The sequence below is a fragment of the Euprymna scolopes genome, chromosome 44 (assembly GCF_053919585.1).
Source record: "Euprymna scolopes isolate OS-2025 chromosome 44, ASM5391958v1, whole genome shotgun sequence".
NCBI classification, from domain to species: Eukaryota; Metazoa; Mollusca; class Cephalopoda; order Sepiida; family Sepiolidae; genus Euprymna; species Euprymna scolopes.
The window spans coordinates 51,799,181-51,813,887 of NC_136525.1; the positions used below are offsets into that span (position 1 = coordinate 51,799,181).

The 14,707-nt window shown below is 31.3% G+C and overlaps 1 non-coding gene across 1 annotated transcript; it reads right to left on the reverse strand.

Moving 5' to 3' along the window:
• Positions 1-10,106: 10,106 nt before the first annotated feature.
• On the reverse strand, positions 10,107-10,177 carry Trnag-ccc (transfer RNA glycine (anticodon CCC)). The gene has a single exon. It is a non-coding gene; the product is annotated as a tRNA-Gly (tRNA).
• Positions 10,178-14,707: the final 4,530 nt, after the last annotated feature.

The following is a 14,707-nucleotide window of genomic DNA, read 5'->3' on the forward strand; positions in this document are numbered from 1 at the left end:
ACACAAGAAGAGGTGGCAGAAGTATTTTAGTTTACAACGTTTATATTCAAATAAAAATTGAAATAAGCTTTGAAATCAACATTCTTCATATTCATCTCCTGTCCATCTGTCCAGTTAGATAGATAGATAGATCAAGATACAGAAATAGATTAATAACTAGATCGAGAGGTGTGTTGTGGGGCCGGTCGATGTATCGATAATACAAATAGATAAATAGATAGATTGACAGACAGATAAATAACGAACAAATACTTTCTTGCGTTTGACCCACTACATAACACTAGTTGAGAGACAGCGTTTCTGCAGAGTACGTTATGGTCGTTTTCAAATCCAATGTATACAAATACATGTTATCAATTGTCTCTGTAAATAACTGCTGTGATATCCACCTTATGGATAACAATGAACACGTTTGCTTACTTCAAAGAGCGGAAGAATATGCCTCTCGGAGTTACGTGTAAGTCATGCATCTTGGCAGTCGGATAACTAACAAAAACTTTCTTGCGTTCGACCTACTACGTAACAGAATTGAGCACAACAAAGAGACTATACTATTCGATGCTGCGCATGTAATTGTGAGGCAAGAGTTGCACATTCTACAACCACACCTCTCTTCTGAATCAGCACTGTTTGGGTCCAGTAGCAAAGAGAAGTCTAGGACGACTGAAAACAATGCCGAGATAAGCGGAGAGCACATACAGCACCTGGAAGTCCCAAATGGTCACTCATTTAGTACTGACCAGGTCCAACATTGCTTAACTTCGATGATCCTGCAGGAACCGGTGTGTCAACGTGATTATGACGTACTGAATTGAATATAAATTACAGATCTCCCATATACAAAAATTAACTATTTCTGGTTAAATAAAATTTATTATTTTAAAAGTTTTAGAATTTGTTCCTGAGTTGCTGCTATTTATTGATGTTTTTGTTATTGTCATGAAGTCTCGGAGGCAGGTCAATGTCCTTTCTCTCTGCAACTCTATTGCCTTATTTTCATTCAGAAAAGTGGCGGAAGTATTTTTTTTTTTCCAGAATTCTTATTTTGGTAAAAAAAAATTTTTCTTTTTTTTTTTTTTTTTAACAAGGCAATCACAACTTATCAAGGCCCAGAGGCCACTCGAGGATATGGGTTAAAGAGTGTACAGTGTTCAAAAGGACAATATCATAGTAATCGTTAGAAGTGTAAATTTGGTAAATTGGATTACCTAAGAGGAACGGTTCATCCAGAACTTGTTTACATTGGACTTGAAGACAATCAAATTGTAGTCAGCTGGAAAGCAAGCAAACGGAAGACAGTTCCACAGGTAACGCATCCACAATGCATTGTCTACTCTCCATTTACAAAAAAAAAAAATAATATTAGGTAATAATCGTCTGTAATTTTGAGATGCAATTTGGACACCTCTAATAGAGAGAGCAATCTTTGAATAACAACATAGGTTTAACATTAACAAAAACCAACTAAGAATTGTCCTAGTGAGATATGGCCGAGTGGTCCTAGACGTTGTATCAAAGTTTACAGTTGCTGAGTTCAATTCTGAACGAAGGCAGTGAAAAGTAACATTCAAAGGAGAGAATCAGCAACTATGTCCCAGAGCCTAGCTGGAGTCCGAACACGGTACCCCCGTAATAATAATAAAGGGTTGGGTTCGAGACTCCTAACAAAACACCTGATGAAGGCCGGAGGGCAAAACGGCCGAAACGTTGTGACTACAACAACGAAGATGAGGAAGTCAGTCCGACAATCTCAATAATATTAGGTAAGTCCAATTTACATGGAAAAGGTGATAGGTTCCCCTCCTGCTCATCTCTATATAAATAAAATGAACTCATTTTTTCCCGTCTGATTTTGACATTAATAGGATTAAAAATCAAGATATTTCATGCAAATATAATATGCACAAACGGCAGAACAATATCTGAGGTGTGTTATAGGCTTATTATTTCTCAAATTCCTCGATAATCTTAGATTTCTATACTTTTTCTGCTGAGAAGTCACGGCCAAAATCGGTTAAGATCAATGGAAGTGGTAAAATATGTTCTCTCTAATAAATTCCTCCTCCCCCTGCCACCACTTAACACCGTTTGGGGATCGTTCACAAGGAACAGTTGAGAAGAGAACACCGGTTTGGCTTCGTAGTTCTTTCATGTGAAGTTATTTAAAATCACTAAACTAAGCTGCAGTGCTCTGTGGCGTAGTGGTAAGCGTGCTGGACAATTCACATTATATTTTCACGTTCGTGCCGACCTACCATAGTCGGTTTTTTTTTTTTTTTTTTTTTTTTTTTTTTTCCTAAACAACTGGAATGGACTTTTCTTGGTGGCCGAACTGTTAACGTTGCAGATGTTTTGGTTTTTTTTGTTTTTTTTTTCACACTTTATTTTCCTACTTTTACTCATGACTCCGGGTTTGATCCTTCCTACTTACCTACCATAACATTTTTTAAAACTCCCCCCCCCCGTCCCGGAAACAAACACTCGGGCAACGCCAGGTACCCCCGCTAGTTGAAAATAAATAGAATTTTCAAATCTATTTATGCTATATTTCAAGGAAGACATGCACGGACGACAAAAATCCGTTACTAAATAAAACAAGCAAAATAATAAATACGAGCGGAAAACAACTTTTTCTTTTTTTTTTTTTACATAGGCATCACCACATATCAAGGCCAAGCAGCCACTCGAGGATAAGGGTTAAAGAGTGTACAGTAGACTATTGGACAACATAGTAATCGTTAGTAATGGAAATTCGGTAAATTTGTTAACTTATATGGAACGGCTCATCAAGAACTTGTTTACATTGGACTTGAAGACAATCAAATTGTAGTCAGCTGAAAAGCAGGAAAACGGAAGACAATTCCACAGGCGTGCAGTTCTAAGAAAGAAGCTTTGTTCATGGAATCTACGTTTAGGTTTAGGCACAGATAACGGGGGGGGGGGGAATTATTGATAGTGTTTTCATCTAGACGAGTGTTTCTTGTTAAAGTTTGGCGAGGTGGGGACCATAGACTGTAGCTCAGTCGAACACTTTCCATGAAAATAAAGATACAGTAGAGACAAACTTGCAACATCTCTTCTGTGAGATAGAGGTTGCAGAGAAGAGAAAAGGACATCTCCTACGAGGCTACAAAGTCTATTTTAACTCTATCAAGGCAGTACTCCATCTTGGACGTACTTGGCTCTTATATAGATAGAGAATTGCATCAGCAGTGAGATATCTACTGGATCGACAGAAGGATCCCACCATTTTTCCAGCAACAGATTTGATGTACCTGTTCCATTTAAGATCAGGAGTAAAGGTCAAGCCCAGAAGCTTGTCAAAACTTGAGGCCTCCTCAAGACGAGAGCCATTCATTTCCACTGATGCCAGATGTGGATCAGAACGTTGATGATGTAAAGAGAGACATTTTGTTTTTAGTAAATTCTTTTTTGACCTTTTATAGCTAAAAAGAACTTTTAAAAATTTACATTTTTTTTTAAATTTACATTTTTTTAAAATTTACATTTTTTTAAAATTTACATTTTTTTTTAAATTTACATTTTTTTTAAATTTTCATTTTTTTTAAATTTACTTTTTTTTTAAATTTTCATTTTTTTTAAATTTACATTTTTTTTTAAATTTTCATTTTTTTTAAATTTACATTTTTTTAAATTTACATTTTTTTTAAATTTACATTTTTTTTAAATTTACATTTTTTTTTAAATTTACATTTTTTTTAAATTTACATTTTTTAAATTTACATTTTTTTAAAATTTACATTTTTTTTAAATTTACATTTTTTTTTAAATTTTCATTTTTTTTAAATTTACATTTTTTTTAAATTTACATTTTTTTAAATTTACATTTTTTTAAATTTACATTTTCTTTAAATTTACATTTTTTTTTAAATTTACATTTTTTTAAATTTACATTTTTTAAATTTACATTTTTTTTAAATTTACATTTTTTTTAAATTTACATTTTTTAAATTTACATTTTTTTAAAATTTACATTTTCTTTAAATTTACATTTTTTTTTAAATTTACATTTTTTTTTAAATTTACATTTTTTTTTAAATCTACATTTTTTTTAAATTTACATTTTTTTTAAATTTTCATTTTTTTTAAATTTACATTTTTTTAAATTTACATTTTTTTTAAATTTACATTTTCTTTAAATTTACATTTTTTTTAAATTTACATTTTTTTAAATTTACATTTTTTAAATTTACATTTTTTTTAAATTTACATTTTTTTAAAATTTACATTTTCTTTAAATTTACATTTTTTTTTAAATTTACATTTTTTTAAATTTACATTTTTTTTTAAATCTACATTTTTTTTAATTTACATTTTTTTTTTTAAATTTACTTTTTATTTAAATTTACATATTTTTTTTAAATTTACATTTTTTTTTAAATTTACATTCTTTTTAAATTTACATTTTTTTTAAATTTACATTTTTTTTTAAATTTACATTTTTTTTTAAATTTACATTTTTTTAAATTTACATTTTTTTTAAATTTACATTTTTTTTAAATTTACATTTTTTTTAAATTTACATTTTTTTTAAATTTACAGTTTTTTTTAAATGTACATTTTTTTTTAAATTTACATTTTTTTTAAATTTACATTTATTTTTAAATTTACATTTTTTTTTAAATCAACATTTTTTTTAAAAATTTACATTTTTTTTTTTAAATTACTTTTTATTTAAATTTACATATTTTTTTAAAATTTACATTTTTTTTAAATTTACATTTTTTTTAAATTTACATTTTTTTTTTAAATTTACATTTTTTTTTAATTTACATTTTTTTTAATAAAAATTCAACACACAACACATGGTTTTATTTCTTTTTTTCTGAATAATGTTTAATATAAATTATAAAAGAACAGATGTCAATTCACTTTCACATTTTTTTTTAATTAAAAAAAAATCTATAGTAAAAAACAAAACTCTGAACTTTTTATTTTTAATTATAAAATAAAATAATGAATTTGAAACCATAAACAGACAGCCATGTTTTTGTTTTGAAAAATGTTTGGAGAGGAAATAGTTTTGATATTTTTTACTTATAAAAAGGGAGATAATTCGTTTCTGATTAAATGATGTTTTTTTTTTTTTTTTTTTTTGTGACACCGGATGTTGAACAAGTAAAGTAATATTTAGATATCAATTTGAGGGCTGCAATAAATAAAAATAATATTTGCCTAGAATAAAAACTTACTTACTTTCCTCCCTAATAATCACCTTTTAAAAAAAATATGCGCGTGCCATAAAAAATACACCGGTGATAAAGAACTTTTGGCGCTTCTACAGAATTGGGACAAGATTTTAGAATCAATAAATAGAGTTTTCAGATAAAAAAAAAATGGCTTCAACTAATTTTATTTTTTGTCAATTCTAATCAGTTACAATGGTGGCTTCCAAATCATGCAGTCGAAGTTACCTCAATATTACTGAATTGTTAAACAAATCAATTTTAATCGTGTTAGCAGGTGAAAAATTGCTGCCCTCTTGTTTAAATCAAAACGGAAAATTACCTCCCTTTTGAACTCTCCTGTGTCTTATACGACCGTTTTCTTCAAATTCTATTTTCTCTTTTCTTTAATAAATAATTTTCTACCTTTTCGATTTTCGTGATTTTTGGATATAATCGTCTTAAAAATATGAGGAATACGTAGATACCATTGTTTTCAGAAATTTTGTCCCAATAGTGTAGAAGCGCAAACTATTTTCTCTAGTGAATCGAAGCCCCCCCCCTCCTCTGAGTTCTTCAGCCACAGGCTGACCTATCCACTAACAGGACGCATTGATTTATCTGCTCCCAAAAGGACTTTAGAGAAAGTCAGGCAGTCATCACCGGATCTCCAGCCAAGAAACACCTTCCTGTTCTCTTCCGCTGGACTCTATATAGCATTGACGGTCTCCACCTGGCAACAACTGCTATCTGTCAGGACTTTGATGAGAAACGCTAATTGTCTCAACAGACCCCAAAGAGAACTTTCATTCTTCCTTCTTCATCTATCACAGTCCTTTTTTTTTTTTTTTTTTTTTTTTTTTTTACAAAGGCATCACCACATTATCAAGGCCCAGAGGCCACTCAAGGATAAGGGTTAAAGAGTGTACAGTAGAAGTTGGTCAATATAGTAATCATTAGTAATGAAAATTTGGTAAATTTAATAACTTATATGGAACGGCTCATCAAGAACTTATTTACTTTAGACTTGAACAAAACCATATTGTAGTCAGCCGGAAAGCAGGAAAACGGAAGACAATTCCACAGGCGTGCAGTTCTAAGAAAGAAGCTTTGTTCATGGAATCTACGTTTAGGTTTAGGCACAGATAAAGAGTGGGGGAAATTATTGATAGTGTTTACAGCTAGACGAGTGTTTCTTGTGAAAGTTTGGCGAGGGGGGACCATAGATTGAAGCTCAGTTGAACACTTTCCATGAAAATAACGATACATCAGAGACAAACTCGCAACATCTCTTCTGTGAGATAGAGGTTGCAAGGAGGAGAAAAGGACATCTCCTACGAGGCTACGAAGTCTATTTTGAACTCTATCAAGGCAGGACAAGTTCTTTCTAGCAGCTCCTGCCAAGATGTGGCAACAGTATTCCATCCTTGGACGTACCTGGCTCTTATATAGATAGAGAATAGCATCAGCAGTGAGATATCTACTGGATCGATAGAAAGATCCCACCATTTTTCCAGCGGCCTTGGCAACAGATTTGATATACGTGTTCCATTTAAGATCAGGAGTAATGGTCAAGCCCAGAAGCTTGTCAAAACTTGAGGCCTCCTGAAGACGAGAGCCATTCATTTCAATTGATGACAAATGTGGATTAGAATGTTGATGATGTAAAGAGAGAAGCTTGGTTTTAGATGCATTAAAAGTAACCAGCCACTCCTTTCCCCATTGTACTACGTGCTCAAGATCAGAGGAGAGAGAATTGGAGAGAACTTGCTCGTTTACTGTCTTAGATGTGGTACCATAAATGGTAGTGTCGTCAGCATAAATGTCTACAAATGATGTAAGGATATGATTTGGAAGATCATTAATGTAGATCAGGAAAAGAGTTGGGCCCAGGATGGATCCCTGAGGGACACCGGCATTAATATTGTGAGCTTCTGATTTTTGCCCCTCAACTACTACTCTTATGAACCTATCAGAAAGAAATGATTTAATAATTGAGAAGACTTTTCCAGCTATACCATAGCTAGCGATCTTATGAAGTAAACCTTTATGCCATACCCTATCAAAGGCTTTAGATATGTCAAGAGCAATTGCCCTAGAAAGATTGCCACCGTCGAGAGATTTGCTAATCCTATGCGATATAACTGTAAGGACATCTGCTGTAGATCTAGCAGAACGGAAACCATATTGAGTGTCACTAAGAAGGTTATTTTTGTTGAGATGTTTGATTACTTCTGTATTTAATACAGATTCTAGCAACTTACTCATGACGCACAGGAGACTTATTGGCCTGTACTGAGAGGGGGATGAGCGATCACCTGAATTCTTAAATACAGGGCATACTGATGAGATTTTCCAGGGAGATGGGAAACTATTCTCCTTAAGACAACGTTTAAACAGTTTTGTAAGTATGGGCGCTAGTTCAGGTTGAAGTTTTTTGAGTACTATAATTGGAATACCATCAGGGCCAGTTGCTTTACTGGAATCAAGGTTTTTGATTAGCTTGGCAACATCACGTACAGATATACGTATATCACATAGCGTGTTTTCTGATACAAGAGGAAATATTGGGGGTTGGCGGTCTTGGTCGCAAAGGGTAGAATTAGCTGCAAAGTTCTTGACAAAGAGTTTGGCTTTGTCTGATGCTGACGAGATTACCTCAGATCCATTGATAATAGTTGGGATGGAGCACACGCTTCTGTTCAGAATTCTGTTTGCTATTTGCCAAAACTGGTGGGAACCAAGCCGCTGCTCAGCTACTTTGGACTTAACAGATTGAGCATACAACTCTCTTGCGTTCCTTATTACTTTCTTACAATGGTTGCTGGCAGTCCTGAAAACGGCTTTAGTTTCCATACATCTATTACGTTTGAAGCAGTGGAAAAAGTGATTTCTGTGCGCAATGGCAGCAGCACATTCTGGAGAGAACCAAGGCTGGCTGTTAGGTTTTTGCTGAAACTTTTTAGAGGGTATGAAATGGTCAATACCTACAATTAACCATTCAGTTAGGTCTAATACTATAGAGGACACATCCTTTTTAAACATGGAATGCAGAGGTAGATCAGATATAAATGTACGGAAGCTATCCCAGTCAGCCTTAGTGTATCGATATACTGTACGATGAAGAGGTACGTCTGGGGACTTATTACATTTCATTTTTATCTTAATTGATACAACAGAGTGGTCGGAAGATCCAAGAGGCGACAGAACAGAAACTGAACATAGTTCAGGGCAAGTTGTGAGAAAAAGGTCTAGTAGGCTCGCATACTGGCCGTCATTATCGGGCACACGGGTAGGTTCCTGAACAATCTGAGTGAGGTCATAGGCAATGGAGAAATCATGACAGAACCTCCCCTCATCATCGGTCTTGTTTGAGTGGGTCAACCATTCGACGTTGTGAACATTGAAGTCTCCACATACATGAATGTTAGCTGAAGGATAAGTAGAAAGGACTTGGTCAATTTTCTCAGATATGCTTTGAAAGATAGTAACTCCGCTGTTGTGGGGGCGATAGAGAGTAAATATAAATGCAGTAGTGTGAGCTAAAGCAACCCGGAAGCACATATAAGGTAAGTTAGGATCTTCCCTGGAGATGTCCCTCCCACATGGAAAGCTATCTTTAATATAGGCACATATTCCATGCCCATGGCGATCTTGGGGGTCAGATTTAGAAGTTAAGTTAGAGTATCCTGTAATTGCAAACTCATCAAGGGAAATAGCCTGTCCAATGCCAGTTTCACTTAAAAATAAAAGGTCTGGTTTAGTCTCCTGTAATTGGGTTTCAACCTCTGGAAGGTTAGAACGTAGACCCCTGATGTTGGAGAAGGAGACATGGTAGTAGGGGTCTACGTTGGAAGTTGGAGAACCGGGTTTAATCGAGTATTTTTTCTTGAAACTTGTCATGATGAAATTTTGGAATTTGTGGACTAGGTCGACAGATTTACTTAGAGCAGGACAGAGAGGGGTTCAACTTCCTGTTTTCAACTTCCTGTTTTCAACTTCCTGCTGCAAATAAATTCTATTCATTTGTTATTGTTAAAATAATTTTGTCATTCTTTTTTGTGTTCTTAAATATATGCAAACCAGCAAATTACTAAAATAGCATACAGGAATTGCATTGCTTAATATATGGAAAACTACTTGTTTGCCGAAATTTTAAATGCGATATTCGTTTACAGCATACCCGAAAAGCTATCAAAGTTGTCATTTTAAAGGTGATTGGTAAAATGGAAGGTAAGTAAAAAGTTACCCCCCCCTTTTTTTTTTCATTATTGGCAGGGTCTCCTAAGAAAGATCTAAGTAAGTCAATGTGAGTGCGACTGGTTTTAAGGTTATTTCAAATGATTAAAAAAAATTTCGATTGAAGACGATTTCATTCACATAGATATAACTTATAAAAAAAAAGTGGCGCTTCTACACTATTAGGACGAAATTTCGGCAATCCTAATACTGAATTTCATATGAAAACAATGAAATCTACGTATTCCTTGTATTTTTTAAATTATTATATCCAAAAATTACAAAAACCGATAAGGCAGAAAATTATTTATTAAAGAAAAAAAAAAAAGAATTTGCTGAAAACGATCGTAAGACACGGGGGAGTTGAAAAGGGAGGTAATTTTCCGTTTCGATTTAAATACGATGGCGGCAATTCTTTTACCTGCTAACACGATTAAAGTTATATATATATAATTCAGTAATATTCGGGTAATTCCGATGGCATAATTTGGAGACTACCATTGTAACTTATTAGAATTGACAAAAAAAATCAGTTGAAACCATTTTCTTTTTTTTTTTTTTTTTTTTTTCTGAAAACTCAATTTATCGACTACAAAGTCTCGTTCTAATAGTGTAGAAGCGCCCCAAAAGTTAATAAACATGGTAATTTAAATTAAAATCGTATTAACAAAAAAAATCCTCTGCGCCGTCCGGGACTCGAACCCGGGTCGCAAGAATGGGAATCTTGCATGATACCCCTACACCAACGGCGCTGACTGACAAAAATAGGCAAATATTAGTCTATTTATAAATAATGTCGATTTGGGTGATAAAATGTTTTTAATTAAATATAAGAAAGATATACACATCTACCTTTTATTATGAATATATTTTATTATCGTTGCAAATTAATTTTCTTTTCATTTATAAATTTAATTTAATCATATTTAATTTTTCGACCAAAAACAAACATTTTTATAAGTTGCAAACGAGGAAAAATGTGCTCCTGTTTATTTTCGTAAAACTTCATCTTCTAAAAATAAAATTCAGCTTTTTCAAAAACAATTGTGAAAAATAATTTTTAAATAGAAAATTATAATTTTTATTTCATCTAATTTATACAAATTTATACAAAATAGAATTTAATTTTACATTGTTTTCCAGAATTTTTAGTTTCGTAGTAATTTCTTTTGTCTTTTATTTTTATTTTTCAAATATATTTATTTATCATCAAATGATTTACATTTATAGCATAATGATTTTAATTTTTGAAAAATGATAAAAATTCAATCAATTAATTTATTTTAATTTTGTAATATCATATCAGAAAATATAATTTAGTTTCGTATAAAATAAAGGTGAATGAATCCTAACACATGGTATATCAATGGTTTTTTTAGAATCTTTTTTGTTATTATTTATATCATCATTAATATAATTTTCCAAAAAATCTCAATTTTATATTGAAGAAAACTGTACATAAAAGTGTAGGTAAAATATAAACAATGCAGAGATAATTGCATTTATTAAAGTTTAGGACCGTTTCGTTTCAACGGTGTGTAAATGTCTGTTCCGTTTGTCACATTCCGAGTTTTTGATTCATTTAGGAAATTTTAGTAATAGTAAAATCACGAATAATAAATTATTTTCCCTTTTGAAATAGATTAAAAGTTTCGTGTTTATTTTACAATCCACAGACGTACGAAAAAATGTCAAAAAACAAATAAATGTTATCAAAGGATAAATAAGTTAGTTTTCTACCAAACTGGATATATATTTCGTGTTTTTATTCAATTTAACCTGTTTATTCAGCTCGAAAAGATTGTTTACCGAATGGAAAATTCAAAATGGCGCCCGACTCTCTCTTTAACATGGTAAGTTTGGAGAAAGGTGTTATAAATAATAAACTAGACAAAATACTTTTAGAAATTCGCTCAATATATGTTACCGTGACATAAATTAACATATATTCGGTGTTTTTTTTAATAGTATTTTGTCTAGTTTATTATTTATAACACCTTTTCCCAAACTTACCGTGTTAAAGAGAGAGTCGGGCGCCATTTTGAATTTTCCAATACATCGGTAAACACTGCATGTTTTTCGAGCTGAATAAACATGTTACATTGAATAAAAACACTAAAAATATATCCAGTTAGGTAGAAAAGTAACTTATCTTGCCTTTGATAATATTTATTTGTTATATATTTGTTTTTTGACAACTTTTTCGAATCTATGTGTACAGTAATACAAACCAAAAAAAAAACAAGTATATAACAAATAAAGGCAAGATAAACTGGATAAGTTTTTAGTGTTTTTATTTAATGTAAAATGTTTATTCGGTTCGAAAAACAGGTGCTCTAGCACTAGAGTGCAATTATTGATCCGCGTTATTTTTTAAATAGTATTTTCAAGTTTAATTTAAGTTTCACGATATCTGTTTTCATTAAATTGTCAAGTGAAAGTGCAGATTAGGTGCGCACTGCACAACACCCTCCCGTCCCCATGTTAAGAATGGCTTTCTAAATAATAATGTTATTATTTCAGCACGGATCAATAAGTGCATGAGTACCGAAAAACAAGTAATGTTGAACGCCACTGGAGAACAAGAAAAAAAAATGGCTGCGACGTCTCTTAACATCTGAAGTCTCGATAATCACTTAAAAATAAGAAATGAAACAAAAATGGTGGTAGAAACACACAAACAACACACCCAATAAATGTTATCGTGACATTTATGTGATGGGTTCAATGTTTCTTGTTTTTCGAACCGAAAAAACATTTTGCATCAAATAAAAATTAAATAAAAACACTTAAATTTATTCAGTTATACAGAGACGTTTTACTAACTTATATTGCCTTTGGTAGCATCTATTTGTTTATATATATATATATATATATATATATATATATATATATATATATATATATATATATACAACCTTTTAGTACCTCTGTGGATTGTAATACAAACCCAAAGGTTCACATGTACGAGCGGTATCCCCCCCCCCATATTCTCATTTCATTTGCATCTTTTTTCATTTGTTTTTCCAGCAGATTATCATTGAATAGACACTAATCTACCAGATTATCCAAAAAAGAAGAAAAAGGCACTTCTGCATGACAGTGACATATTAGCAACAGAGACGAGTTATCGACCCTCGTTTTTCGAAAGAGAAATGACATTTAGCGGCCATTATATGTGTCTCCGAGAACGCAAAAATACATAATAACGAAATAAATAACACAAAAATATATGAAAGTCGAAACATTGAATAAAAAAATTTATCAAAATATAATTTTAATGTATTAATATAAATTCTTTTCAATGAATGGTTTAATGTATCAAAATATAATTTTAATGTATTAATATAAATTCTTTTCAATGAATGGTTTAATGTATCGAAATATAATTTTAATGTATTAATATAAATTCTTTTCAATGAATGGTTTAATGTATCAAAATATAATTTTAATGTATTAATATAAATTCTTTTCAATGAATGGTTTAATGTATCAAAATATAATTTTAATGTATTAATATGAATTCTTTTCAAGTAATGGTTTAATGTATCAAAATATAATTTTAATGTATTAATATAAATTCTTTTCAATGAATGGTTTAATGTATCAAAATATAATTTTAATGTATTAATATGAATTCTTTTCAAGTAATGGTTTAATGTATCAAAATATAATTTTAATGTATTAATATAAATTCTTTTCAATGAATGGTTTAATGTATCAAAATATAATTTTAATGTATTAATATAAATTCTTTTCAATGAATGGTTTAATGTATCGAAATATAATTTTAATGTATTAATATAAATTCTTTTCAATGAATGGTTTAATGTATCGAAATATAATTTTAATGTATTAATATAAATTCTTTTCAATGAATGGTTTAATGTATCAAAATATAATTTTAATGTATTAATATAAATTCTTTTCAATGAATGATTTAATGTATCGAAATATAATTTTAATGTATTAATATAAATTCTTTTCAATGAATGATTTAATGTATCGAAATATAATTTTAGTTTGTCGATTAGCAAAATAGAATTTTAAAAAACATGAAACGTTTATAGAGGTTTAAAATAATTTTTTTTTTTGTACAAAAAGATTGCTTTTTTTTTTCACAGTAAGATTGTTCTTTGGCTGACAAGTGACATCTGTCGGCCGTTCTGAAACTAAAATGCACACATTCGCCTCATGTCACTGTTATACAGAAGTGCCAAAAAAAACTTTTAAGTCAATATTTAAATATTTTATGTGGGTGTGCTCAGTTTCTAATGCAACGTTCTAGTAAATCGATCACCCATTTTAGAACCATTCGACATTTTTAGACCAAATTTTGCGAATTTAGGCTTTTTTACGCAGTACGTGCACCTGATTTATCAGTATTTTTAATTAAGGTTGAATTCTAAATAAGGCCGCACAATTTTCATTATTTTCTGTTTTGGCCGTCAAACTTTACATCTACCACTATGGTGCTAAAAGTGGAGAGGCGACAGAGATTGCTTCATGTGTACGAGCGGTACCCCTCAGCTATGTATTTATATATGTGTTTTTTGGTTTCGTCTTTTTCTCCAGCAGATAATTATCGCGTGGACACTAATCTGTATTTTTTTACAACCTGCCGCAGCGTAGTATACACACCCTCAACCATCCCATATTAAGAACGGCTTTCGGAATAACCCCCCCCAACCTCCCCATGTTAAGAACGGCTTTCAAGGTTGCGGGAGGGGGTGTTTATTCCAAAAGCCGTTCTTAACATGGGGAGGTTGGAGTGTTTATAATACCCTGGGGCACGTTGTAAAAATTTACCCACTAATCTACCAGATTAGAAAAAAGATAGGTAAAAAATCAATATTTAAATATTTTTAGAGGGTGACGAGTTTCTAATCCAACGTTCTATTACATTGGTCACCTTTTTTAGAACCACTTGATGTTTTCAAGCCAAATTGCGAGCAAAAATTGAATGTGCATGCGTGAAAACAAACATGGCGACCAGTGAAAACAATAAGGAATACCGACCCGAATATCCTTAAAAATCAACTTTTTGAATGTAAGCCTTTTGTTGGCACTCTAGTGCACATGCATTGCCCTGATAGTGTAAAAAAAAAAATTTGCCGGGGCAAAACCTTTGTAAATGTCGTGCAACAAAACTTGATGATAACCATAAAATATTTATATGATATGATTAGAGAAAGCAGAATTCAAAAAAAGGCCAAACTGCTTAAATGTCTTTCTTCCTTACAAAACACCAAAAAATATAACCTCCAAAATCGGTTGTGAAC